The 25,671-nt window shown below is 40.6% G+C and overlaps 1 protein-coding gene and 1 pseudogene across 3 annotated transcripts in view; both read left to right on the top strand.

The window, feature by feature from the left end:
* The window catches only part of NRG3 (neuregulin 3), a 1,071,332-nt gene that overhangs the window by 384,664 nt on the left and 660,997 nt on the right, over nt 1-25,671 (top strand). The gene's annotated exons all lie outside the window — the stretch shown is intronic.
* LOC115527847 lies at nt 21,737-21,831 on the top strand (annotated as a pseudogene).

The following is a 25,671-nucleotide window of genomic DNA, read 5'->3' as shown; positions in this document are numbered from 1 at the left end:
ACCCTTGGTGCCCAGTCTATGCAGAGTAACCCTAAATTCAGGACCCCAATGCAAATTGAAGACCTTTCCTCTTTATTGATTATAAAACAGGCATCGTTGTGAACCATGGTAATGAGCAAGCATCAAAAACAAAGAGGAAGTACACAAATCAGACTTCACTGTTGAGGTCAGTCGGGCTGCAGCTAAGCACTTCCTATTGATGGCATTTCACTTCTCTTTCTTAATCCACAGCATACACAGAAGTCCCAACACTGAGAAGGTGCCTGCTTAGTGTTGTTGATTCATAATCTTGTTTCCTGGTCCTTTTAGTTATAGCAAAGAGATATGTATCTTTTTAACCTTATTCTACATATCTAACCCACTTTCCTCCCCTAAACACTGCTGGCTGGGTGCAGAGGGCTCAGTAATTCACCCTGAGTATCTACTAAATGATTTGGGAAAATCACCAATTTGGAATTTGAACCCAGTGCCTTGGCTTTGGTGGAACATGTTGTAAAGGGATGATTAACACATGGAAAACATTTACAATGCCAAGAGCAGGTAGAGATGCAAAACATCATGAAAGCAGAGGTGGGATGAATTCGAGACTTTCTTGGAGCATCAGGACGGGGTTCTTAGAAGTGACAAATCCACTGAATGATCAGAGGCCTGGGATATCAGATTCTTTCACCTGGTTAGGAAATCTCAAGTTGGTAATGCAGTTATAGCTTGAACTAGATATTGGGACACAACATGGCAAAGGCAAATTGGATAAAGACCATAGGCATCCAAGAGGTTTGACATTTATCTTCTAAGCAATGGTGTTTTAAGTGGGACTATGTCAGAATCAGATTTCTGGTTTCGAGACCACTATGAAAGTAGAGTGAGGATGAACTGGAAAGATAGTGACTGGTGGCAAAGAGACCATTTAGTTCTATTTTACCAGATAGCCTCGGCAAGGTAGTAGCTATAAAAGAACCATCTCAACAGAGCTGGGGGAAACATGAAGTGACTACTGTAAACGTATATATGTAGGTGCTGTGTGATGTTGTGCAGTCTACACATGCTAATGGAGTTCTGAGAACTAGGTAAGCAGAGAGGACTGGAGTCATCAAAGTATGAGTGAGATTGACTATTAAAAGATGGGTAGGGCACAGTTTGGATTGTATCATAGATAAGGATTGGCCAGTGGGTCACAGAAGAGAGACAGTCCTGTTTGGCCCAGGTTACTTATTTGGTTTGGGACTTTAAAGTGTTCAGCCCCTGTGTAGCAATGGCTGCATCCAACAAAGAGAAGCCATTCTGTCTGAAGAGTTCTAGTCCTGGCTCTTGTTCTGTCCATGTGGAACTAATCTCATTTTGTTTTACCAGTGTCCTCTTCAGCTGCTACATTCAGGAGCTAATTATGTCTGAGTTAATGCAAAATTTAGCCACTACCAACATCCAGCTCTGTCTGCTCCCAGGGTTCAGTGTTGCCCCCAGAAAACACGTTGAGCAGCATTCCTGTCAGCCACATGGAGACTCTGTGGACTTCTTACTTGACACTGCCTCATTGTTCAAGGCATCTTCTGCCTCAACTGGGTCCAAAATACAGGGGCTCTTTGTAGTGGGGAATGCATATGAAAAAGAATGAGGGCTATGCATTATGTTACAGAAGGTGGTGGTGGAGTTATAAAATGCTTGTATCTAAAAGACGAATAGAAGCAGTTGCATTTGTTTATAAGAAATACGGAGTCACAAGTGATAGGTTGGGAATATTTTGATGGAAGTGACACTGGAACAAGATGTGTCTCACTCAAGTACATAAGGTGTTTCTAGAAGGATAAGTCTGAGGATTTCTCAAAGCAACTAAGAAGCTTTTGCAATAGCAGTACCAGGAGGTGGGTGTAAATCAGTGGGAGGTGTTGGGAAGGGAAAGACAGGGATGGTTACAAGTAGAAAAAAAATAGAAGGAGAAAATGGGCATACTAGATAGAGTCGATCACAAAGTAACACTGAGGCTTGAATTGTTTAAAGGCATAGGCAGGGGAAGAAAGACCAGTTTGGGTATTTGTCCCTGAATCCTCAAAGTCTGTGCACTCTGAGTGAGATTGTGGACATCTTAAAACCTTTCATTTCAATCTCTGTGTTGAGCATTTTCATCCTTCACATAATTTTCTTCCAATGTGCTAAGATTATAGCCTTTATCTAATGGTTTTCTCTCTCAGTTATGCTCCCAGCATTTATAAGCATTAATTTTGCTGAACTGATACAGTAAAATGTTCAAAATAACATTTGGTGAGCATTTTCATCTGACTACTCAAGTCTAACCTGTAATCTTTCCTTCTTACACTACCATACACACACACACACACACACACACGCACACACACACACACACACACATTTGTACCTGTTCTCCAAGCTTTACCTCTTTACCTAAAATTGTAGAAATTTCTTCCATAACTAACAAGAGTGTATAATTTTACCTTCCCTCCCCCAAGAGAAGACATATGGCCTATCTATTATAATAAGAATCTTAAAGATCCATTTATCCATGAGCCAAATACAGGTAATATCTCCATACAGTCTGCTGAATAAAGGTGACCCAAATATAGTAACTGTTGTTGTGGCTCAGAGTGGGAGTTGTATTTGAAATCTGGTTAAGGTTAACATTTGTAGTACATGGTGATGATTTGCATATAAGGAGTAAGAAAATAAAAGAGAGTTGACTTAGGTGCCCGCCGCCCCTCAACCCCTTCGCCTGGGCAACTGAGTAAATCATTTTTCCAGATGTGATGGCTTTTAATTCCTGTTGGGCAACCAAAAGGGATTATCACATAGGATTTGGATCTATAAATCAGGAACCCAGGGGGAGAAGTAGGGGTTGGGGATAAAAAATTGAGAACCTCAGAGTAGAAATATTTTTAAAGCCAGGGGACTGGGTGAGCTCACTAAGGGAGCGTGCATATAGAGAAGAGCAAAGTAAGTGGGACTGAACTTTGAGGAATGCCAGCTTTGGAAGTCAGGAAGGAGAGGATCCAACAATGGTGACTATGAAGGGGCAACCAGTGCACCATGAGAGAAATCAGGAAATGATGATGTCCTAATGACCAAGGGGGCTTGGGTGATGTTTTAAGAATGAAAGATGAATCCATCATGATAAGTGCTATTGAGAGACCAGGTAGAATGAGAACTGAGAAGTGCCCACTAGACTCTTGATAGGAATGACTTCCAGAGTTGTGAAATAAAAGCCTGACTGGAATGGGTACCATTGAGAGGAGGTGGGGAAGTGGGCCAGTGAGAACAGACAAGTCTTGCAAAGAATTTTGCATCAGCCTGCCACTGGATCAGGAGGGAAGACAGAGACTTGCTTTGCACATGAAGTTCAGTTCGTTGGGATTGTCATGGGATGGTAAGGGAATTCTCTCAGCACATTAACTGAGAATGAGATGTATTGGAGATGTGAGAACAGAGGGAAAGATGTGAAAGAGTTGTCTTTGAAAGTGAGAGTAAATTAACCAGCAAAATGCTGGACTGGCAGTGCTAAGAATTTATCTTGTGCACTGTGGTTATAAATTCAAAGTAAGACTCTTCAGCACATTTGTTAATCTTTATCTATATCATGTTCAATCTTAAAGTCTGTATATGGAAGTGACAGAGATGTGTTTAAAACCAATTTGGGATTTTGATAATGGAAGGAGACGGGGCAAGGAGATTGAAGTGCATTCGCCGAAGGTATTGTAATGATGGACAATGAAATCTAAATCAGCTAGGAAGGAGAGTGAGAGCATCAGGAAGATTGTGCACAATGTAAATGTGATATGGTCAGTTTATTGGAATTATAAGATGTCAAAGACCGAATAAAGTAACCTTAGAGGTACTAGCATAAGAGAGCTTGAGTTACAAGGTGGTAACTAGACTACGACGTCTGTAATGTGGTTTGGGTAGTGATAAAGTAATGATGAAGTCCGAGGTATGAATCATTAAAGTAAATGTAGGACATGGGAGATATTGGTTAATAAACTAAGGAACTACAGTGGTTGGATTATCTACACGCACATTGATACCACAACCAACGATGGCAGTAACTTTCCTTACAAAATCAGTGTCAGACACTAACATCGATGATGAATGAGGGGAGGCTATAAATAACAGAAATAAGTGTTCATTGGTGGTGAAGATTTTAGTTTAGGGTATGGAAGTAGGAAAGGGGGTTGCAGTAAGGAGTGTGAAATATTCCTATTGGAACTCTAAGCTAGTGGCAGGTGGCATATGAAAGGAATAGAAAAAACAAAAAAACAAAAAACAAAACCATTATCTGATAGGGCTTCAGAGCCCAGTTCCCAGTGATTAGTTGATTTTCAGCATCAGAAGGGATAGGGCATATTCAGAGTGTCAAAGGGTTTGGGGAATCTAGAAGACCTGTGAGAGTATATTCAGAACAGTGCATGGATGTGTGTCCTGATGAACAGATTGACCCAGGACACTTGGGCTCCCTGCCAAGATTGGAGAAAGCAGATAGAGGGTCTAATGGAATTAAGCCTATTTGTTTGTGGGACAGGGGCAGGAGAGGACGATATATTTTAATTGTAACCGTATTGGGATAATGTTCTCTTAGTCCTTAGAGGTGAGGCAGAATACTGGAGGATGTGGTGGACAGTAATTGTCTTTCCAGGAACATGTGAACACATGGAGCGCATTGAGTCATATGGTGCCTAGAGCATTCAGAGTTCAGTGGGCCTACATTTGACCCCCATTATATCTACACTTGACTCATTTGAGTAGTGTCAAAGACTGTGGAGGGGCAGCCTAAATAAATTTTCAGGGTCAGGATGGAGATTCTGAGCTCTAAAGAGCTACTGCTCTCCTATCAATGGAAGTGCCTTCTTTTATAAGACTGATCTAGCGTGTTTCAGTCACCCATAGCAAATAGGACCACTTGGAAGAATCCAGGATTCAGTACAGGTTTCCCCAACTGGGACAGGGGAGAGGATCCCAGTTGGGAGATTCAAGCAGGGAGTTCTGCCAAGAAACTGGTAACTTCAGATCTTCATTTCTCTAGGCAGTGAGCGCATCAGCAGCTCAGCTCAAGTGATGCATTGTTCCCCCCCGCACACACACACACACAGAAAGAGAGAGAGTTATTGGATAGGTGGGTGTCTATTTCCCAGCAGCCACAAAGGCACTTAATGCCACACTTTTGTGTAGTAGAGGCTGAATCCCTATGTTTCCTCTTAGCCTGGGATCCTGATTTGATCTTAGGAACATACGATTCATGATGCCTCTGGTCTAGAACCTAAGGAATGACTCTGAAAGCTGGCTTCAGAGTAGAATCACCTGAAAAATCAATAATAAATATCCCGATTCTGGGGTGCCTGGGTGGCTCAGTCGGTTGAGCATCTGACCTCGGCTCAGGTCATGATCTCACAGTCTGTGAGTTCGAGCCCCGCGTCGGGCTCTGTGCTGACAGCTCAGAGCCTGGAGCCTATTTTGGATTCTGTGTCTCCCTCTCTCTCTGCTCCTCCCCCACTCATCTTTGCTCTCTCTCTTTCTCTCTCTCTCTCTCAAAAATAAATAAACACTTAAAAAAAAAAATAAATATCCTGATTCTATCCCAAAATCTCTAGGATCCCGGCGTCAGTAATTTTCTAAAGTTTCCGAGATGATTCTTACGTGCAACTTTGGTTAAGAGCTATATTCTAGGGCTCTGATTCTGTCCAAATTCTCTCGATTAACAAACAGGTTGGCTGCTGCAGTCCTCTGACCCTTAATTGCTTTTTAGAATTCTGAACTTTTTTTTAATGACATAGTTTCTACAGACTGGCGCTCCAGTGCACATGTGCACACAAACACAGGCACACACGCAGGCATGCACATGCACACCCACGCAACTGTGTTCTGTCTTTGTACAAAGTTTGTGCCCTGCTGAGGCCCAATCCAGGAGCAGGGCTGCAGCACGGGAAGTTTGCAGAGGCCAGGAGCTAGCTGGAAAAGACCCTCGGAGTCTGACGTGTGGACTGAGGCTCCGAGGAAGGTAAACACCACATGCAGGCAGCCTCTTAGCTTCTTTCCCTGCTCAGGCCACTGCTTCTGAGCCTCTGCAGACACATTCTTCATAGCTGAGAAAACCCACAGATGGAATGACTATTATTGGTGCTTGTCAATTCAGAAATAAACCATGATTTGCCCAGCATTTCAATCTTTACCGCTGACATGCTAGTTTAATTAGTTCTGTGCTGGATGAGGTCATTAAATTTGTATCCTAACGCAAACCTATTTATTACTCAGCCTGCACAGGAGTATGTGGGATGATTTGCATTCTCTCCGGACAGAGGGTGAATTCTCACACTCCCACCGTGGTGGGCAGCACATCCTCCTGCAGAAAGTCATTTGAGATAACACTAATTGAAGGGACACCTGTCTCTTCAGAATTCTTTTAAAAATTTAATAACAGATTGGTCATGTGCTCTGAGAAAAGGGTAAAAAAAGTGTTCTATTATAAAATGCAAATTTTGGAGAAAAGGTGTATGTAGCGTGATAGGCAAAAGCGTTACGTGAATATTAGCAAGTTCCTTTATGTTTGTTATTAGCTCCTTCTCTTGGGACAGATTTCGAAGAAATTCTTCCCACTACTCCCTGCTTCCTTCCTGATCTCATGGAACGGAAAGTGAAAAGTGGACGTGATATCACACCTATTCCCTTCCTGGATTAAGCCCTCATTTAATCTTTGTGGCGATGCATGTGAGATACTGTTATTTTACAAGAGTACTATTATCATTCTTGTTTTTTAGATGAGGGCACTGAAGCTTCAAGAAACCTGAGGCTTCAAGCTACTAAATGTTTTGCTCACGTCCTTGCGTATAGTAGATAGCACATACGGGCTCAGAAGCCAGTGTGGTCAGTCTAAATCTTCCCTGTTTCCTTCATATGCTGCCCCCAGAACAGTTTTTCCGAACCTTGTAAAATCTATGCCCCTGACATCTCAACACCCTCCCCACCTCACATCCCTCCACTCTGAAATATTCATCTTCCCTTACAAGTTACCCCTATTTGAAAATCACAATATCTCCTTAAAAAAAATCTATCATCTCTCCCTTTTATAGATTTTATCAAGCTTCTTTTTTGTTTTTTTGTTTTTGTTTTTTGGATTCTGGTTGTCTATTTAAAAAATAGGTTCTACTCTCATTGAGCATATATAAAATAATGTTGCAAATGGGGTCAACTTTGGGGGCGTCTGGGTGGCTCAGTCGGTTAAGCGAACGATTCTTGATTTACCCCAGGTCATGATCTCACAGTTTGTGGGTTCAAGCCCCACACTGTCAGTGCCGAGCCTGCTTGGGATTCTCTCTCTCCCCCCTCTCTCTCCGCCCCTCCACTGCTCATACTCTTTCAAAAATAAATAAATAAAACATTAAAAAAATATGGGGTCAACTTAATCTCTTACTAGATACATGCCCATTTCTCACTGTAGAATCACTGACCTAACGACCCTGGAGAGTTGAGTTGCTCAGTTACCTTCTCTTGTCCCTCCTAACAAAAAAGTGAACTATGGGAACCATGGACTGATTTTGGTGTTTCTTTTGGGTGGCGGGATGAGGGGTTGGAAAACTGGAAGGATGAAGAGATGACAGGTCTATAATCACAACCTCCCCTGAGGAAAAGGGCCAAGACCATCTCCATGGGTGACAGTGTGTGATGCTCCATGTGAATGTCACCCTGGAGGTGTCCAACTGGCGGCCATTTTGCAGATTTAGCCCATCTCCCTGCTGTCCCCACTCCCTATTAATCCTTTCCCATCACTGCCGAACTTCTCAAAAACATCGTCTATACTTGCCACTTGCTACTTCCTTTAATGCACTTTCCTGACAATCCTTTAAAATGTTCTCTCCCTTTACATTCTTCTGATACTTTTTTCTCAAAAAATTCAGTGAATAAACTTATAAGCCCAGTGATCCTCTCTTGGTTTTCCTCTGATGCTAGTCACTGTTTGATCAGCTTTTTCTAGAAATTCTCTTCTCCCTCAATTCTTCAGTTTCACCTTAAGAGGTGATCACCCAAGGACCAGGCAGAGTCTCAGCTTCCATGGTGATAGTTGACTCTTCCTAATGGCTCCATCTTTCCACTTCTGGAGATTCTTTCTATTGCATTTCTATAAATGAAAGCAGCCCTAATGTTCTGCCCTTGGACCTTTTCTGGAAAAGGCTTCGGGATGGTTCATCCGTGTGCAAGATTTCAGGTTATGCACTGTGTGGATACACAGCTCACTCTTATCTGTAGCATCAGGCTCTCTCAAGGTCTGGCTTCACATTTCTTACTCACTGCTCACTGATCATCTTTAACAGGAAAGCCCTGTGTGTCCCAGACTCAACGGGGGTGATGGCAAACTCATCACTTAAAAGTTTCTTCTTTTAGATCTTTAAAGCCGGTTCAGCGTCTTCATCATGCAGGCATTACATCTCAGATTAAACGTGCTGTAAAATATATACAGTGTTCCACGGTGGCAGTCAGCTTGCAGTTTGTAAATGTATCAAAGCAGCATGGTGTACATCTTACACTTGTATAATGCTATGTATCAATTGTACGTCAATAAAAAGGGGGGGACAGAAAAGAAGGAAAAACGAAATATAATGGTTTAGTGCAGGGCTTCTTGAACTTCAGTGAGATCAAAACCACTTGTGCAAAAGCACACATTGCTTGAGCCCCACTCTTGGAGTTTCTGATTCAACGGGCCTGGAGTGGGGACTGAGAATTTGCATTTCTAACAAGATCCTGGGTGCCTGTGCTGCCTCTGCTGCTGCTGGCCCAAGCCATCAGTTTGGTGCATGAATCTGAGGCCAGATGGAGTTAGACTTCAGTCCTGTGTTAGTCACCTACCTAATGCGTGACACTCCATGCTTCAAGATGCCTATTCTGTAAAATCAAGATAAAATATCTACCTCATAGAATTTTTGTGAAACTAAATGAGTTAGTGTAAGTGTCCACACCAGTGTTTGGCAGACTCTTAAACACTGTCAGCCATAGCTGCACAACTTTTATTTATTTCCTCTTTTGCTGATTTCCCTGTGACTGATCGCCGCCCACGTCCCTACAGCCAGGGCTTTGGATGCATCTGTTTCCCTATCACTGTTGCCAGAGCTGGGGTCAAGTGCATAATCATATTGCCATTCACCCGACTCTAAGCATTGCCATTTAACTGGTTGATACAGCCTCTCTTTGTCCAGCAAAATTCATCCTGTTGTCAGTCTCTGCCTTATTCTCTTAAAAACACATTACAAATAGGCCCCTGTCTTGCTCAGAAAGCACACTTTTAATGTATTACAGGGCATTTAGGACCCTCTTTGACACCTTGACTCTTCACCTTTTCCTCTTGCTACTCCGTATATGATGTTTTTGTATATAAAAACATCTGTTTTTCTGTACACATTTCCTTGCTTTCCTGGTTTTGTTATTTCTTCTATAATATTCATTCCATCTGATATATCCTTTCTCTCATTACTACAAAACATTCTTCAAAGCCTGGTTAACTTTCATTCCTCATCCAAAGGAATAGCAAATTGGTCTCATTCCTTGTGACAAGACTGATTAATGGTAGCTTCTTAGGGAGATTACAAGGATTCTGAGGACAAGATCTGCTTGGGTTCAATAGGAAATAAGGTTATGATTAGTGAGCAGTGTCTGCTATGGGCCCAAGTGGAGTGCATGGAAGAATTTGTATCTAGCATTGTCTTCCCTGCTGTGCAGTGTATTTTACACTATAGATGCTCAGTGCAATTTGGCAAATTCACAAATACACAGACATACCCCGAGTTATGAATTTTAGTTTTATTCCGATTACGATTTACCCTTCTTTGTTCTAAGATGAAAGCCAAGCCTTATTCTGAGAATGATATTGACAGGCAGGAAATGAGAACAGGAATGGAGAGAAGCCTTTGGCACTTTGACTAGAGAAAGTAATGTCTGGATCAGGGGAAATACACTGATTTTAGTGGTGGCTCCGAGCCTAGAGGCAAGTTCTTAGATTTTGAGGCGTAAGGGACCAGATGGAGGGATTAGGGGAGAATTCTTCCTCAAGAAGGAAAACACAGGGTCCTTGGGAACATCTGGTCATGGAAGCCCTTCACCGTGAGGACCCCTGATTTAATATGTGCAAGGTGAATAAGCAAGGCTTCAATCCCAGAGCCACCACCCACTGGTTGTGTATTTGGGGTTGCTAAATTAATCTCCCTGAGCTTTGACTTTTTTCTCTTAAAAACAAGGATCACAATATTCCCTCTCAGGGCTGTTGTAAAAATCAAAGGAAACCATGTATAATAGAAGACTTTGTATAGTGTTGGGCTCGATAAATGGTAGCTGTCCTTATAAATATTGTGTGGAATCCCAATCAAGAAAACCCCTTTAAAACCGTTAAAACTCCTTTACCTCTTATCCCTTACCTGTATCCTCACTGGTACTTATTAACATATAAGATGATGGAATGACCCCTTGGCTAAATGTTATAGAGCATCTAACTGCTCATTAACTCTGATTGATTGGAATCCTGGAAGCAACACTGCTGAGTTACTGTTGTTCCCCACCAACTAGCATGAAGATAGAGCCTTGGTGCTTTCATTATATTTATGGCATCAAATATAAAAAATGCACAGTGTGGAAGTTATTTAGGACTTAATACCTTTCTAATGACATCTATTCTCTGAGATTCACATAGTTTTATACTTTAGGTATTTTGGGTTATCTTCTTTTCCTTTCCTAAAAAAAATTATTAAATGCCTTGAAATGCATTGTTCAGAAATAGCCATTTGTTCATTCAGAAATATTTTGGGTGTTTCCTGGGGCCAAAGTCGCTTCTAGACACTAGAGCCACTATAGTGTGTGAAAGAGATAAAGCCAATTTTCTTGTGGAGGTCATCTTCTGGAGATGGAACTTAAATAATCAAGTGAGCAAACAAATAACCAGGCTATAATTTTATTTTATTTTTTTAAGTTTAATTTTTTTTTAATTTATTTTGAGAGGGAGATAGAGAGCAAGCGGGGGAGGAGCAGAGAGAGCGGGAGACAAAATCCCAAGCAGGCTCTGCACTCTCAGCACAGAGTCCCGATGCGGGGCTCGAACTCATGAATTTTGAGTTCATGGCCTGAACCAGGATCAAGAGTCTGAAGCTTAACCGACTGAGCCACCCAGGTGTCCCACCAGGCTGTAATTTTAGATGGTTGGTATTTTCTATGAAGAAAAAGTGATAGGGTAGAGGGGATCATGGTGTGGTTTGAGTAACCTTTTTTGAATTGTGCGCAATGCTGTGGCCACATGTTAACTGACACCCAAATGACAATCATGAGCCAGACAAAAAATAATGTATTCCAAGCCCTTCGAGCAGAGGGCAAAGCAAGTGATTCAACTCAAATGAGGAAAGAAAGGACTCATCAGTGGGTGCCAAGCACGTGGAAAAGAGTCTTTAAAATAGATGCAGGGTAATTATGCTGGATATTGTAGGTGGGGTAAGGAGTTTGGATTTTATTCTATGCAATGGGAAGCCACTGGAACATTATAAAAATGATAGTCGGAAAAAGAGATGTTCTTGTAAATGAACACTGAATGCTTATAGAGATAGCCATATTGAGGAATTTGATGGTTAAATGTGTTGACAAAATGGATAATCACTTGTGATTTATCTGTTTTCTGGATTCAAATTTTTTTAACATGGTTTACCTGCTTGTATTTTTTGTTACTGAATTCAGAAACCTTTGAGATGGCTTTTAATGTATCTCTTCAGATATTTCCCTTATCCTGACATTTTCACTGTGACCGTGATTTGCTACATTATTTCTTTCTCTCCTTCAAAGCTATACTGTTTCCTCTTTGTATTTCACTCTTTTGTGAACTTGAGAAGAAATTAATGTAGAATTTCTGATAAATTGCCTCTCTTGTTTTTGGAGAAAACAAAACTTTTCCTGTCGGAGATCTGCTATGACATTAAAACTATCAGCCTGTTTAAGGCGATAAGTCAGTCCAAGTGCTAAGGGAGAACAGCGTAATCTGCATTGGTCATCTGGGTGAAGAGTCCAATGATTTCACAGCTGCCTCTTTGCTTTTTGCAATTTTTAAGTTGGGGTTGTCTCTGAATTTCTCTCCTAGACTCTGAAATGTCCTTCCATTTCAAATACGTGTATCCAACTGTGGAGCAGTGTTTCAGCCTTACATTTACCTTACATATGTAATTTTGTACAACAATTTGTTACTGTTCATTGTTCTATATTTGACTTTTTAATCTCCATATGCACACATTTATTGCTCTCTGTTGGGCTGCTTGGTCATATTCCAGGACATTTACCCCAAGCTGGAAAAATTATTCTATAGATTAGGTATTAGTATTAATTCTGTGGATCTATGGCCAGAAAAGTACAAGAAGGGTGTTTTATTCACACCTTCCGCTTTCCTTCACACAACCTAGTTAAATCATTTATTATTTTTTAATAGTTAAATTATTTTTATGTGCCTCTACTTTTTAAAAACATGTTTAAATTTTAAAATGAATGCAATTTATTTTTATTCTTTGTAAACCACGGAACTTTAATGGGCCCTTTGAAATTGCATGCAACCAAAGAAAATATATCAAACAATACCTTGAACAAGGTTTTGAAGTCTCTAACTTATTTATAGCATCTATAAACCCATTTGAATAGTTTTCTTCTTTTCCTTAAACATTTTTTTAATGTTTATTTATTTTTGAGAGAGACGGAGTCTGAGTGGGGGAGGGGCAGAGAGAGAGGGAGACACAGAATCCAAAGCAGGCTCCAGGCTCTGAGCTGTCAGCAGAGAGTCTGATGTGGGGCCAGAACTTAGGAACCGTGAGATCATGGCCTGAGCTGAAGTCCGATGCTGACAGACACTTAACCCCCTGAGCCACCTAGGTGCCCCTTTAGATTTTTCTTAATATGTTCATAATATGTGGTTTCATTTACAAAAATACTCTTTTTTCATGTAAATTCACTAGGTGAACTCTGGAAGGATAATAGTGACTAAGAAAAGCACTTGAACAAAAAGCAATCCAAATAGAAGGAACTGAGTTCATAACATTCTAGGCAGAACAAGAAATGCCACAAGTTGTCTTTCCTTTGAAAGTAGTGTCTTCCTCTGATTCTCTTAACACCGCAAAGGATAAAACTTGGTGATAAAAGGAAGCAAGGCAAACCCTGCAGCACCGTTTCCTCACTCCCCACCAACATCACTCACTTTCAGAACCCAATGATTGAGGCAAAAAAACACTTTACTGTAAGTTCTATTCAGAAGAATAAAGCTATAAGACTTTTGCAGCTTCCTTGCAAACCAAAACACCCATTAGGGATCGTGAGGCTCTTTCACCTCCTACAGCAGCTGTGATATCAGAGGGGATTGAAGAGGAGAAAGAATTCATTTCTCAGAAATTTCATGCTAATTTTAAAATAAAAACAATAATTTCTGAAATGTTGTCAAGGAATAGAAAATAACCTTCGAGAGCCATAAGAAGAGAACCCTGACAAACCGTCTGCAACTGTGCATGGAGAAATTTCAGTGTGGCAAAATAAGGTGGGGGGGGTGTCTAGAAAAGTCTCTTCTTGTGATCATTGCAGCTTCTTTCACAGAAAGCTCAAGGCTGGCCGGAAGGCTGAGTGAACTAAACACAAATCCACAACTTTTATTTCAAGTCTGGATTCCCATTTTAAGGGAAGAATTACCTGTCAGTTTGAGAATTATTGTTAGCTTTTATTGACGCCTTTCTTTTTAAAATTTTAGTTTTAGGCATTTCATCTAGGAGCAAAAATGAATGAAAATGACTGTTCTACATTTCTATTTGATTCTTTCACCGGGGACAAGAATTTGACTATGATGGGGATGTACAGGTCACAAAAAAAAAAAAAAAAATTAAAAACTAAGAAATATTCCATTCCTACCATTTCTTTATAAACACTTTCTAACAGAATATGCCAGTATTAAGCCTAGGCACTGTTAGAGAACAAAAACCAAGTCTAAGTCGGTAATGAGTAAAAATGTTCAAAACCAAAATTTTAAATTATTTAGGTGGGTTTATTTTGTTGTTATCATTGTGGATAAGCCATAATGGTATTTCATAAGCCTGTTTGATCTTTCCATTAATCCTGTGCTGCAATTTCTATTTACTACTGATTTGATCAGATGACACAGAACGAACCTGTGTACAAAGCACGTGACTAGGATGGGAACTCTTTGCACAGACAATCCTGCTCGGTTCCAGATCCCATGCTTTGCTCTTACACTAGTCTCTGCTCCCCTTCTCCAACTTCAGTTAGTTTTCTTGCACTCCAATCTGGTTCTCTCCATGGAATCTTTTCTCTGGCTCCATCTAGAGTATCATTATGTTTTTGGAAGATTGGTGCTTCATTCTCTTTTAAAGCTTTTAACTAGCTCAGTTGGAAAATCTCTACTTTATCTCACTTATATCTCATCACAATGTGTCTGAACATTTTCAGTTGTCTCCATTATCAAGATTCAGGAAATATCTGAACATCTGCCTGCTGGACGATAGGTGGCTGGGTAGACCAGATGATTTTTCAGTGTCCCAATCCGGTTTTATTACCCTTTGAAAGCCAGTATTACAGGATTGTGCCCTATTTTAAAAAATATTAGTTTATTTAGGGGCACCTGAGTGGCTCAGTTGGCTAAGCGTCCTACTCTTGATTTCCCCTCAGGTCATTATCTCACGGTTCGTGGGTTCAAGCTCCACATCAGGCTCCGTGCTGTCAGCACAGATTCTGTCTTGGGATTCTGTCTCCCTCTCTCTCTGCCCCTCCCCTGCTCACTCTCTATCTCTCAAAAGTAAATAAACATTTAAAAAGTGTTAAAAAGATTAGTTTATTTAAATAAAATTGTAGCTTACTCATATAGTTAAAAAATAAAATGATTCAAAAAATAAACGTAGAGTTTCAGTGTCCCCCTACAAGTCTGAACACCTCGGAGGTACTATTGTTAAAGTTTCTTTTTGTGGTATTAAAACTGTACTTGTGCATCTATATCTTAATTTATCAACATTATTCCAGGTAGGTTATATGTGTTCTCAATCCACCATCTTTTTTTTGAAGTCATTGGCTTCTTTCTTACTGTAATCCTTCCAAAGTTGACATGGGCATAGGAGTTAGGAAACTTTTTGAAGTTTATTGTAGATTACAGCTGCATAGACTGAAATTGCAGAAGAAGACAATATCTATATATTATTTATTTTATTTGTGCGATATTGAAATGTAAATTTTCTAGAAGGGTCAGGCACTGACTTGACCTGAAAAGTCAGACTGTTTCTTAATGAGAGTCTAGCTTCTCTCAAGGCAGAAGGCCAGTGAAAGATACACAGGGATAGATTAGGGAAACTTTCAGCAGAAGGAGAATCGGTGGCAATCAGGGTGTCTGGAGTCCAGGACCCGTCTGTTTCAGATGTTGGAGAGGGGATTATCTTAAAACAGAAATAATGGCTCTTGTATTTATTTACCAAATCTTCATGTACTTCTACTATAAAGGCCATCTTTCAAAAATATCAAAAGATATAACTGTATTTGTTATATATGAAGAAAAATTGATTTTAGGAGATAGAATATAAAGTATGCTAGACATAATTGTGAAATTATGGAAATTTAGGAACAACATCCAAATATAACTCATGCTTCCAGTGATGCTATATATCACCTATGTCCTAGAAGAGAAAGTAATCACTTCGCATGTGATATTGTTAAGGCTTTAATATGCACATAACGTTGAAAAAGTAAGTAATAGAAAGATACAGCAGTTCTCCAAGAACTGAATATACTTGTGTATACTGTGCATAGAACTCAGTTTAACCATGATGATGGCCTGTTTATTTAACGGAAACAGTAAGTTCATTTGATTCTTCTAGACTTCATTTTCCAAAACACTTCCAGGGCAAAATATTATTTAAGCATAATGGACATAAATGGGTAATTGGCCCCGATTTGCATATAAATCCATTAACTCAAGGTAGTAATGTAAACAGGAAATTCACTCTAAATACCTATCCAAGTATGGCTACATCAGTTTAAAACATTAGGGTATTTTGCATTTAAGTTAAGTGAAATGCCATTCTACAGGAGTTGCATAAACTGATCCTCAAATGTGGAAATTATGGTTCATAAAAAATACTAAATACTGAAGGGAAATGAATTTTTGTGTTTCTATAGGTTATCTTTATACATGGCTGGAATTTTCATAAGTCCATTCCTATGGGAAGGTGTAAAGGAACTCAACAACACATTTTGACATGATTTTGCTTTGCATTGTCACAAAGACATGTAGTACAGGATAATACTGAATAATGCAAACCAATGTTTTAAGCTTTTTCAGTAAAGAGTTCAGAAAAACTAACCTGTAAATAGTAGTAAATACCATATTTTTATTCTGGCTGCATAGGTGATGATATCAGTATCAGTATAGGTGATGGTTCAGTATCATTTTGTGAGTTGTCTTGGTATACAGAGAGATAAATATTATTCTACGAAATCCTTGAGTACAGAAAAAAATGATGTAGTCATCTTAATATATGCCTAGCATATAATAAACACTCAAATATTTTTGAATTGAACTTTGTGTGTCTAGCACAGAGTGTTATTTTAAAACCCTTAAAACCTGTCAGTTCAAAAAGATAGTGTATTTCCTTTTTTAGCATTAAGCTAAACTTAAAGCTTTCAAAAAAATTTCCTGAAGTGTCTTACGCATTTTAAAAATTCTAAAGACAATAATGTATTTTATTCTTCATAAAAATGTTTTCTTTCTCTTTAGTGAAGATGATATCATCATCAAGTCAGATGATTTAAATTTCAGATACTTCTGAGGGCCTGGGTGGCGCTGTTGGTTAAGCATCCTTCTCTTGGTTTTGGCTCAGGTCATGATCTCAAGGCTTCAAGGGTTTGAGCCCTGCATCAGACTCAGCACTGAACACACGGAGCCTGCTTGGGATTCTGTCTCTCTCCCCCTGTCTCTGCCATCCCCTACTCGTGCTGTCTTTGTCTCTCTCAAAATAAATAAATAAACTTTGAATTTCAAATACGCCATAGCGGATATTTTTGTTCTGTTTTGTTTTTGTTTTTGTTGAATGTATTTATTTAAATTCAAGTCATTTAGCACAGAGTGTAATATTGGTTTCAGGAGAAAAACCCAGTGATTCATTAGTTACATATAACACCCAGTGCTCATCCCAACAAGTGCCCTCTTTAATGCCCAACACCCATTTAGCCCACCCCCTACCCACCTCCCTTCCTGCACCCTCAGATTGTTCTTGATATTTAGGAGTCTCTTATGGTTTGCCTCCCTCTCTGTTTTTATGTTATTTTTCCTTCCCTTGTTGTTTTTAGCTGTCTTGAATGTTTAACTTCTTCATTCAAATTGTTCATTAAAAGGTATTTTCAGTATAAGAATATGTGTTATTTTCACGTCCTTTTGAAGCCTTCAACCTACACGGGACCTTTAAGTGGTTAATAAATACTCTTTTTGAATCATAAAATAAAGGGGAAAAATATAGATTCTTACACAGGAAATCATTAGTCTAGAAAAAAACTCCTATTTATTTTTCTCTCTGAACTTGCACTCGGGCATGATTGTAAGTGTAGGGTGAGACCCCCTTGTTCAGATAATTGTCTTCCAAAATAGGGGCTGTAACTTGAAAGTGATAAAAGCTACATTGTAGTTTGAATCATTTTTTATTTTATTTTACTTACAGACAACTCAACTGATCACTGAGAATCTCTGCTTTGGAGATAAATAGGAATAATCATTTTCTTCACACTAAGGGAGATGGTAAAATTCAAAATTCAAGAACTGGTAGTTCCAGAGTAACTTCCCTTCCCTGGATGCATTTATACCCATGTTCCTTTCCCATCAGCCTTGACCTAGGGCCTCAGCCATCAGCTAAAGGACCCTATTACTCCATACTGTTCTGGTAATATCATGGCCTTAATGTTGCAGTGACCTTGTCAGAACTCCCCAGTATTTCTGTCTGAAGATGCATAAAGTTTAATCTTTAGGTAGATATTTTTCATGCTTTAGCTAGATTCTGGCCACAGTGAGTAATAAGAAGATGACTATTTTCTTCATCAGAATTCTAGGAAGTGACATGTCCTTTTTAGGGCAGCAGTGACAAAAGCAGATCGGTCTTCTTTTCTCAATCTTTGGAGAGCTTTGGAGGAACCAAAGCTGATGATAGGCATGATGTCATGAAATGTGATTTCTTGCAATATTACTTTGAGTCTTCAGTAAACTTCAGACATCACTACATGCCTTAGAAGGAAGGGTTGAAATTAGAGTGCCACACGTATGTGTCCTGATTAATAGGACATAAACTGATGAAAGTTTTGGGGATAGATCTAGACTTGTCCCTATTTTGAAATTAGGACCTCCACCAAAGTCATTAAATCTCCAAGGTACTGTTCCAGATAATAGAATATATAGATATCTATTAATATATATCTGTATCTACATCTATATCTATATCTATATCTGTATCTATATCTATATCTATATCTATATCTATATCTATATCTATGTATGTCTTTATTCTGACTGCATGGCATTACAAAATCATGCAACCTGAGACTGGGGGAGAAAGTTGAGGTGCATTCATGAATTTCTCAGGATCCACACATCTTGCTGAGGCAGTATTTTCTGCTTGTGTAGTGGGTGGTGCTGAATGACACGTTATGGCTTTAGATAGAGAAGGGTCATCTCGAGGTCTTAGAGGTACCTGGAGACTAGACCGTAATGTTTTTCCCACTCTTCCCCTCCCCTGTTTACTCTCTTCCATTGAGAATGCCCTCGGGCAGGACCATTTGTGCCTCTAATAGCAAAAAGCTTTCTCTCCTAAAGGTCCATGCAAGCGGAATTGACAAGAGCAGAGTGAGTGAGCACTTTCACGCTGGTTTGGTTAACAAATTGATTTGAGAGCCAATCCTGGACTGTGTGAAATGAGAAACAGGTTCTTAAGTGACTGGAAAAGGATGGTGTTTAGTTCTTAGTTTTGACCCTTTTTTTTTTCTGGCCAATCCCCATGTCCCAGACTATAGTCATTGCTCTCTTTTCCACACATGGCCTGGCCATTTGGCTGAGGGTAACTCATGGCTAACGAAAATATAAGAAGCTCTGACCATCTCTGTGTGGAGCCATCATCCTCTTTTCTCTTTGCCTTGACAACTTATGCATTATCTTCAAATATAAACTTAATTTTATATTTAAATATAAATATTATATTTCTTTCATAAATATATTTATTTATAATAAATAACCCCAGGAAGGAGATTTATAGGGACTTACTAGGACAACAGGATCCCTGTTGTGATTAAGAGAAGAAGCGTTCAGACAAACGTTGGCATTGTAGGTGTGATGCATGAGCCAGGCAGAAACAACAGAGGAAGAATTCTGGTGCCAAACTAAGCTGCATTGGTTGGGAGGGTGAAGAGAGGCACAGAGGTAGACGTGGAGCTGACTACCAGGGCACTGGTCCCCGCTACTGTTCTTCAACTCAGCATTCAGTTCACAGGAATGATGGTTGGGACACTGGAGTAGCTCCTAGAACTGAGTCCAAAGGACTAAACTCCATCTTCTGCCAAGAGACTCTGGATGGGGCACTAGGATGCTCTCCCTGACGTGGCCAGGCATAGGAACCCAGGGAGGGCAGAAGGTGGAGAGGGTGTACCCAGCAGTAGACAGCAGACATGGGCAACAGACATTATGTTTATCTTGCCCTGTAATAGCTTTTAATTTATTTTTATATTATCTACTGGATGGGTTTGACGGTGGAAAGGGCCGTTGTAGAGGTCTGTTGGTGGCTTCATTCTGTATGTTACATGAGGTTTTTGGTTCCAGGTAGGATGGGAATCTTTTACCCTTATCCTCAGTACCGTATTCCATGCCTGTGCTTGTATGGTGGTAGGTCTCAAACTCACCTGACCACAGGGGATGAACAGACACAGAAATTGGGGGTCAGGGCAGTGGGGACTTGAGGACTTGAAGAATGTGTGGCCTGTCTAATCAAAGGGGCTGTGTGACTCAGTCAGTTGAGCATCCAACTCTTGATTTCAGCTCAGGTCATGGTCTCACAGTTCATGGGATCGAGCCCCGTATCGGGCTCTGTGTTGGTAGTGCAGAGCCTGCTTGGGATTCTGTCTCTCTTTCTCTCTGTCTCTGCCCCACCTCAAAATAAATAAATAAACTTTAAATACAAACTCAAAAGTACTTCCACCAGGACATATTGCTTGCCTCTTAGATGAGGTATGTGTCTGCTTCAGTTTCCTCACATAGTGCCCTGTGCTTCTCTGATGAGGATTCACAACACACTTTGTTAGAGTCATTTATTTAAAGGCTTGGCTTCCTTATGAGACTGTCAGCTATGTGGAGATAGGACCTGTACCTGGCTTGTTTCTTGCTGGTCTGACAGAACCTAGCTCAATGCCCAGTAAGAATCATCTCATAGTCATTTCAAAATGAATGAATGAATGAATGAATGAATGGACTTTTTTCCTTTTTCTGGAAAGATCATTAACAAATAAACCCTCTAGGCCACGGTACTCATGCTGGTCATTGGCCCAAATAGAGCTAAGGGAAATATCCCTGGCCTTGGAAGACAACCTTTGATTTGATTCCAAGTCTCCAACTTTTTCATCAGTGCCAGCACCTGCTGAAAAGGCCCATCAAACTGAAACTACTTTTGACTTATTTGCAATCTTTTTTTAAAGTTTACCTAGAAAGAAGCCATAAAAAACCCCATCTGATTCTTTTTCCAAAATCCACATAGACAATAAAGGCATTTATCTAAGTAATGTTTTGGCTTCACACAACATCAATAAACACTTCATGGAGATTAAAGTGACTGAAAACCTTTTATACTTGTCAACTGATTTCTGTTGGCTGTGTTGATTTCCTTTATAAAGAATAAAAAGAAAGTAAAGTTGTTTTGTGTTAATACATTTGGGGTGGGTAAATGATTTTCCTTAAATCACTTTTTCCTGACAATGAACATGGAGTGGAAGATTATTAAAACTGATTTCTCACAATGTTTGCATACCTCAAGCAAATATGTGGGGCTGTCTCCATCAGTGAATGCCATGTGTCGGTGTGATTGATGAATTATAATTAACCTTGGCAACATGTTTTTACAGTTAAACTAGATCAATCGAAATTAGTTATCCTGAGAGACAGCAAAATCACTTATATCCTCAGCTTAGTGCAAGAAGTAATGGACTTTCCTTGGAAGAGTTCTCAAAATATAGCGAACGCCTACTTTGCTATTGAGTCTACTTCGAAAAGTAAATGGGAGGTCAGTGGGATTGAAATAACTTAACTTGAATGAGAGAAGTCTCCAGGCTGATCTAACAGCACCTCTCTCAGGATCTCTGAGTGGGGACTGGAGGCAATGCTAATTAAGAGGTGGGGCAAGTACCTACATAAAACAAGGTAAGGGGAAGGGAAGGAGAGGGAGAGAGGTAGCATTTCAGAACCTTCTTTTCCCCCTTTCTAAACAGAGGGAAAAGCTGAGTAAAGGATCTTTATTTTCTAAACATACATTAATAAAAGTGGCATCATGTATACTAACACTGAATTTTATAGAATGATAAGAAGTAGGGCGAGAAATATAGGTCATTTAAACAGTTGGGTTCCCTTTGGCTCGGCATGTCATGTGACAGTTTCTCCTGAGTGCTGCCCTTGACAATGTGATGCAATCTAGTCCTTGGAAAAATCTCCTTCTAGAAGACTTTATCGCACATGTTTCCCTAGGCTCACTTCTGCAGCATGTATACAATTGGAATGACTCAGAGAAGAGTAGCATGGCCACTGTGCAAGGAAGACACCCAAAGGTTTCCTCAATGCACCCAGCAATATTCAGTCAGATATCAGATGGCCTTGTTTTCCTGGCTTGTGCAGAGCTTGAAGAAATGCTATGAAAGATAACCAGAAACATTATCCTGAAGTTCAGTTATACACTCACTTAACCATAGACCTTGTACTTTTAACAGTAATTATAGGCGTCTTGGAGGTATCACTTTGAAGGCTCTGCAAAACCTTCTTTTGGCAAGGTGTTTGTCTACCTTTGGACTACAAAGTAGTCCAAAGCTATAAGTAGCTTCTATACGTAGCTTTTATGCTCGATCATCCTGCATTTCTTGTGCTCCCAAGAAGGTTCCCAAAAAGGCAATTATTTATCACTGTATTAGCAAGGAGTACTCTAATAGCTCCTTTGCATGAGACATGGGCAATTAAGGGAAGAGCAGTTGCAGCTTTTACAACCCCCTAATGACCATCCATCCTGTGGCAGCAGGCCCACCCAGAGCAGACTGATGTCTGCTTGCCAAGGGCAGACCTTTGGACCCAGAAACAGAAACACTAGAGATAACTCGGGGTGTCTGACAGTTGTGGCCTGATTAAATAGATCTCATTTTTCATTTTCTTTTCTCACGTGTAATTTGACTCTTTCCTGAAAACTCTCTGATGCTGTAAATTGTGGAAAGAGTTGTGAGTTGAAATTGGTACTTCTGTGAACTGGAAGACTTGGAGTGACATCCTGGTGCTCTTAACCAAACTCTGGGTAGGGAAAGGAGAAGCCGTGTGCTGGCACATGTTGGTCGCAGTAAGAGTGGCATGCGACACTGTCTGTTGTCATGAGGCCATAGCTTACTGGCCTTCAGACCTGGATACCTCAGGGGAACAGACCCAGAAACAGGAAGGCCCTCTGTGATTGGTACCTCACTTTCATTTTCCGGATTAGACTTTTCTCAACATTTTCATTGGAGAAAATTTGGTGGGCTTATTTTATTTTAACTTCTCGCATTGCCATAGTGGAGGCTCCTGCGCCAGTCTCCATCCAGGATGAATTATGGCCATGGGATGCCCAGTCACGGACCCGGATGGAGATAGTATGATTGCTGAATGAATGGTGTGCAAAAAGAAAGGGAGAGTTGGAGAATTTAACCTTAGGAAGGAGATTTATAGGGACTTACTAGGACAACAGGATCCCTGTTGTGATTAAGAGAAGAAGTGTTCAGACAAACGTTGGCATTGTAGGTGTGATGCATGAGCCAGGCAGAAACAACAGAGGAAGAATTCTGGTGCCAAACTAAGCTGCATTGGTTGGGAGGGTGAAGAGAGGCACAGAGGTAGACGTGGAGCTGACTACCGGGGCGCTGGCCCCCGCTACTGTTCTTCAACTCAGCATTCAGTTCGCAGGAATGACGGTTGGGACACTGGAGTAGCTCTTAGAACTGAGTCCAAAGGACTAAACTCCATCTTCTGCCAAGAGACTCTGGATGGGGCACTAGGATGCTCTCCCTGACGTGGCCAGGCATAGGAACCCAGGGAGGGCAGAAGGTGGAGAGGGTGTACCCAGCAGCAGACAGCAGACATGGGCAACAGACATTATGTTTGTCTTGCCCTGTAATAGCTTTTAATTTATTTTTATATTATCTACTGGATGGGTTTGACGGTGGAAAGGGCCGTTGTAGAGGTCTGTTGGTGGCTTCATTCTGTATGTTACATGAAGTTTTTTGGTTCCAGGAAGGATGGGAATCTTTTACCCTTATCCTCAGTACCGTATTCCATGCCTGTGCTTGTATGGTGGTGGGTCTCAAACTCACCTGACCACAGGGGATGAATAGACACAGAAGCTGGGGGTCAGGGCAGTGGGAACTTGAGGACTTGAAGAATGTGTGCCCTGTTTAATCAATGTGGCCCAGTGTTGTTCCACTGTTATTTGTTTTTGTTTTTGTTCCAGGAGTGGATGGATATGTGCTAGACAGATGACTGGATTTTTTGTAGGGAACCTTTAATTTTGTAACATTACGAATTTTAATTTTGTGACATTACAACTTTCACCTGCTCTCGTGTGAGTGATTAGGAGCCAGTGAAAGTTGTGGATTCATGTTTAAAAAAGTCGCTTCCTTGTCACTAGCATAGACCCACTAGTTGTGGGTCCCCCTGGAGGCCAAGGCACTGCATAGGATTTGGGGCAACAGAACTGAAGAGCTCTGTCACACAGAAGTTACAAGCATGGCTCAGAGCCGGCTTGAATCCCAGCACGCTATGTACCGGCCATGTGACCTTATGCAGATTGCTTAAGGGTTCTGGCCTCAGTTTCCTCATTTATCAAATGGAGAAAATACAAGCCTGTGCTTCATCAGACTGTTGTGATGATCAAGTCAGTTGAGGCACTTTAGTGGCAGAGCTATTTGGCCTTGCCATTAAGAAAGAGGCAAGGAGGTAGAGCACGGTGGCCCCCAAGTGGGAGTCTGTGGGCAGCTGTGCCCAGGCCCCTGGGATGCTTTTCCACTAGCATCTCCACATACTTCCTGATTCCAAGGGTAGGACCCTGGTGTCTGAGTTTGCGGCATACTTCCCATACGACTCTGCTGCTTCCCTGTGTGCAGAGCCACTTGACAAACAGAGGGAGCTGGCTCTTGGGGCCCAGACTCTGCCTCTTGTGTTTATTAGCTATATTGCTTTGAGTTGTCATCTTCCTCCATCTTAGTCTCAGTCTCTCTGTTTTCCATGCACACCTTGCTCTGTGAAGATTGAACATCTCCAACACAGTTCATGGCGCATAACACGTACTCCATAACCATGAGTTCTCCTATCCTCTTGATCTCAGGCTGGTGAAAGGCTCACCGTTATGATTTGGGAAATACTCTGAAGGAAACAGAGCAGGAAACTGGGCTTCCAGTGATGAAGACTGGGTTCTTTGCACGCTTGGCTCTGAAGTGGGATTGCAGTCACTTGGGGGTTGATTTGCTGTGTTGGCGTCTGGTGAATTTGTCGGTTCCACAGTGCCATTCAGGAGTTTATCCGTGGCTTTTTGTATTTCCTTGCACAAATATAATTGAGGAGCTTGAATTCAGTGTACATTACTTTTTGAGAAAATTAATAATTATATGAACATGCGATGATTTCTGGCAGTACACAAAGTCATACTTTCATTAGAAAATAGCTATTATAACTCAGCAATTTAACTGTTCATATGCAACCTTGATTCATTTTTTGCCCAAAATAGTTCAACCTATAAATAGCCAGTTAGGAACAAAGAAGTGGCAGAAAGAAATCTCTAGTTCGGTTTCTATGGTATGCAACATCATATGACAGCTTAGGGAGACACACAAGGCAGCAGGTGTTCAATAATAGAGATACAATAATATCTATTATAATTATGCTAAATATATCCGTGCTTGTGAATTACTCATGCCAAGAAATGTGGTGTTCTCAGTCACCTGGAAGATGCCATGACACCCAGCCTCACACTGGGTCATGGGAATCACCTGTGTGACCCCACGCCATGGTGCTTCTCGCAAGGCATCATCTCTGTGTATCTCTTCACAAAGTCTTAAAACCCTTTATGCTTAAGACTATTGTTTCATCTTTGAATTTTTGGCAATCCAGAGCATGCCAAGTTTCATCGTGTTGCTTAGAAAAGAGTTCTTGAATGAATTCATAAATGAAACTGGGGTTATGATTTTGGCTTTTCAGTGGCTTATAATTTTCTCAGTTTGCTTAGAAGGAAAAACGAGTTGGGGGAGGGGAGAGCAAGCAAAAGCACCATTGCCATTCTTAGCATGGACTTTCATTACGAATTGTTCCAATACAAAGCACACACTCAGAACCTAGAATTAACTGGCACTCACTGTATGCCACCTGATGATAGTGACAAATGAACCCACTTTAGAATGGGA

Source organism: Lynx canadensis, chromosome D2, assembly GCF_007474595.2.
Source record: "Lynx canadensis isolate LIC74 chromosome D2, mLynCan4.pri.v2, whole genome shotgun sequence".
NCBI lineage: Eukaryota > Metazoa > Chordata > Mammalia > Carnivora > Felidae > Lynx > Lynx canadensis.
This window is presented reverse-complemented; position numbering and strand designations above follow the sequence as displayed.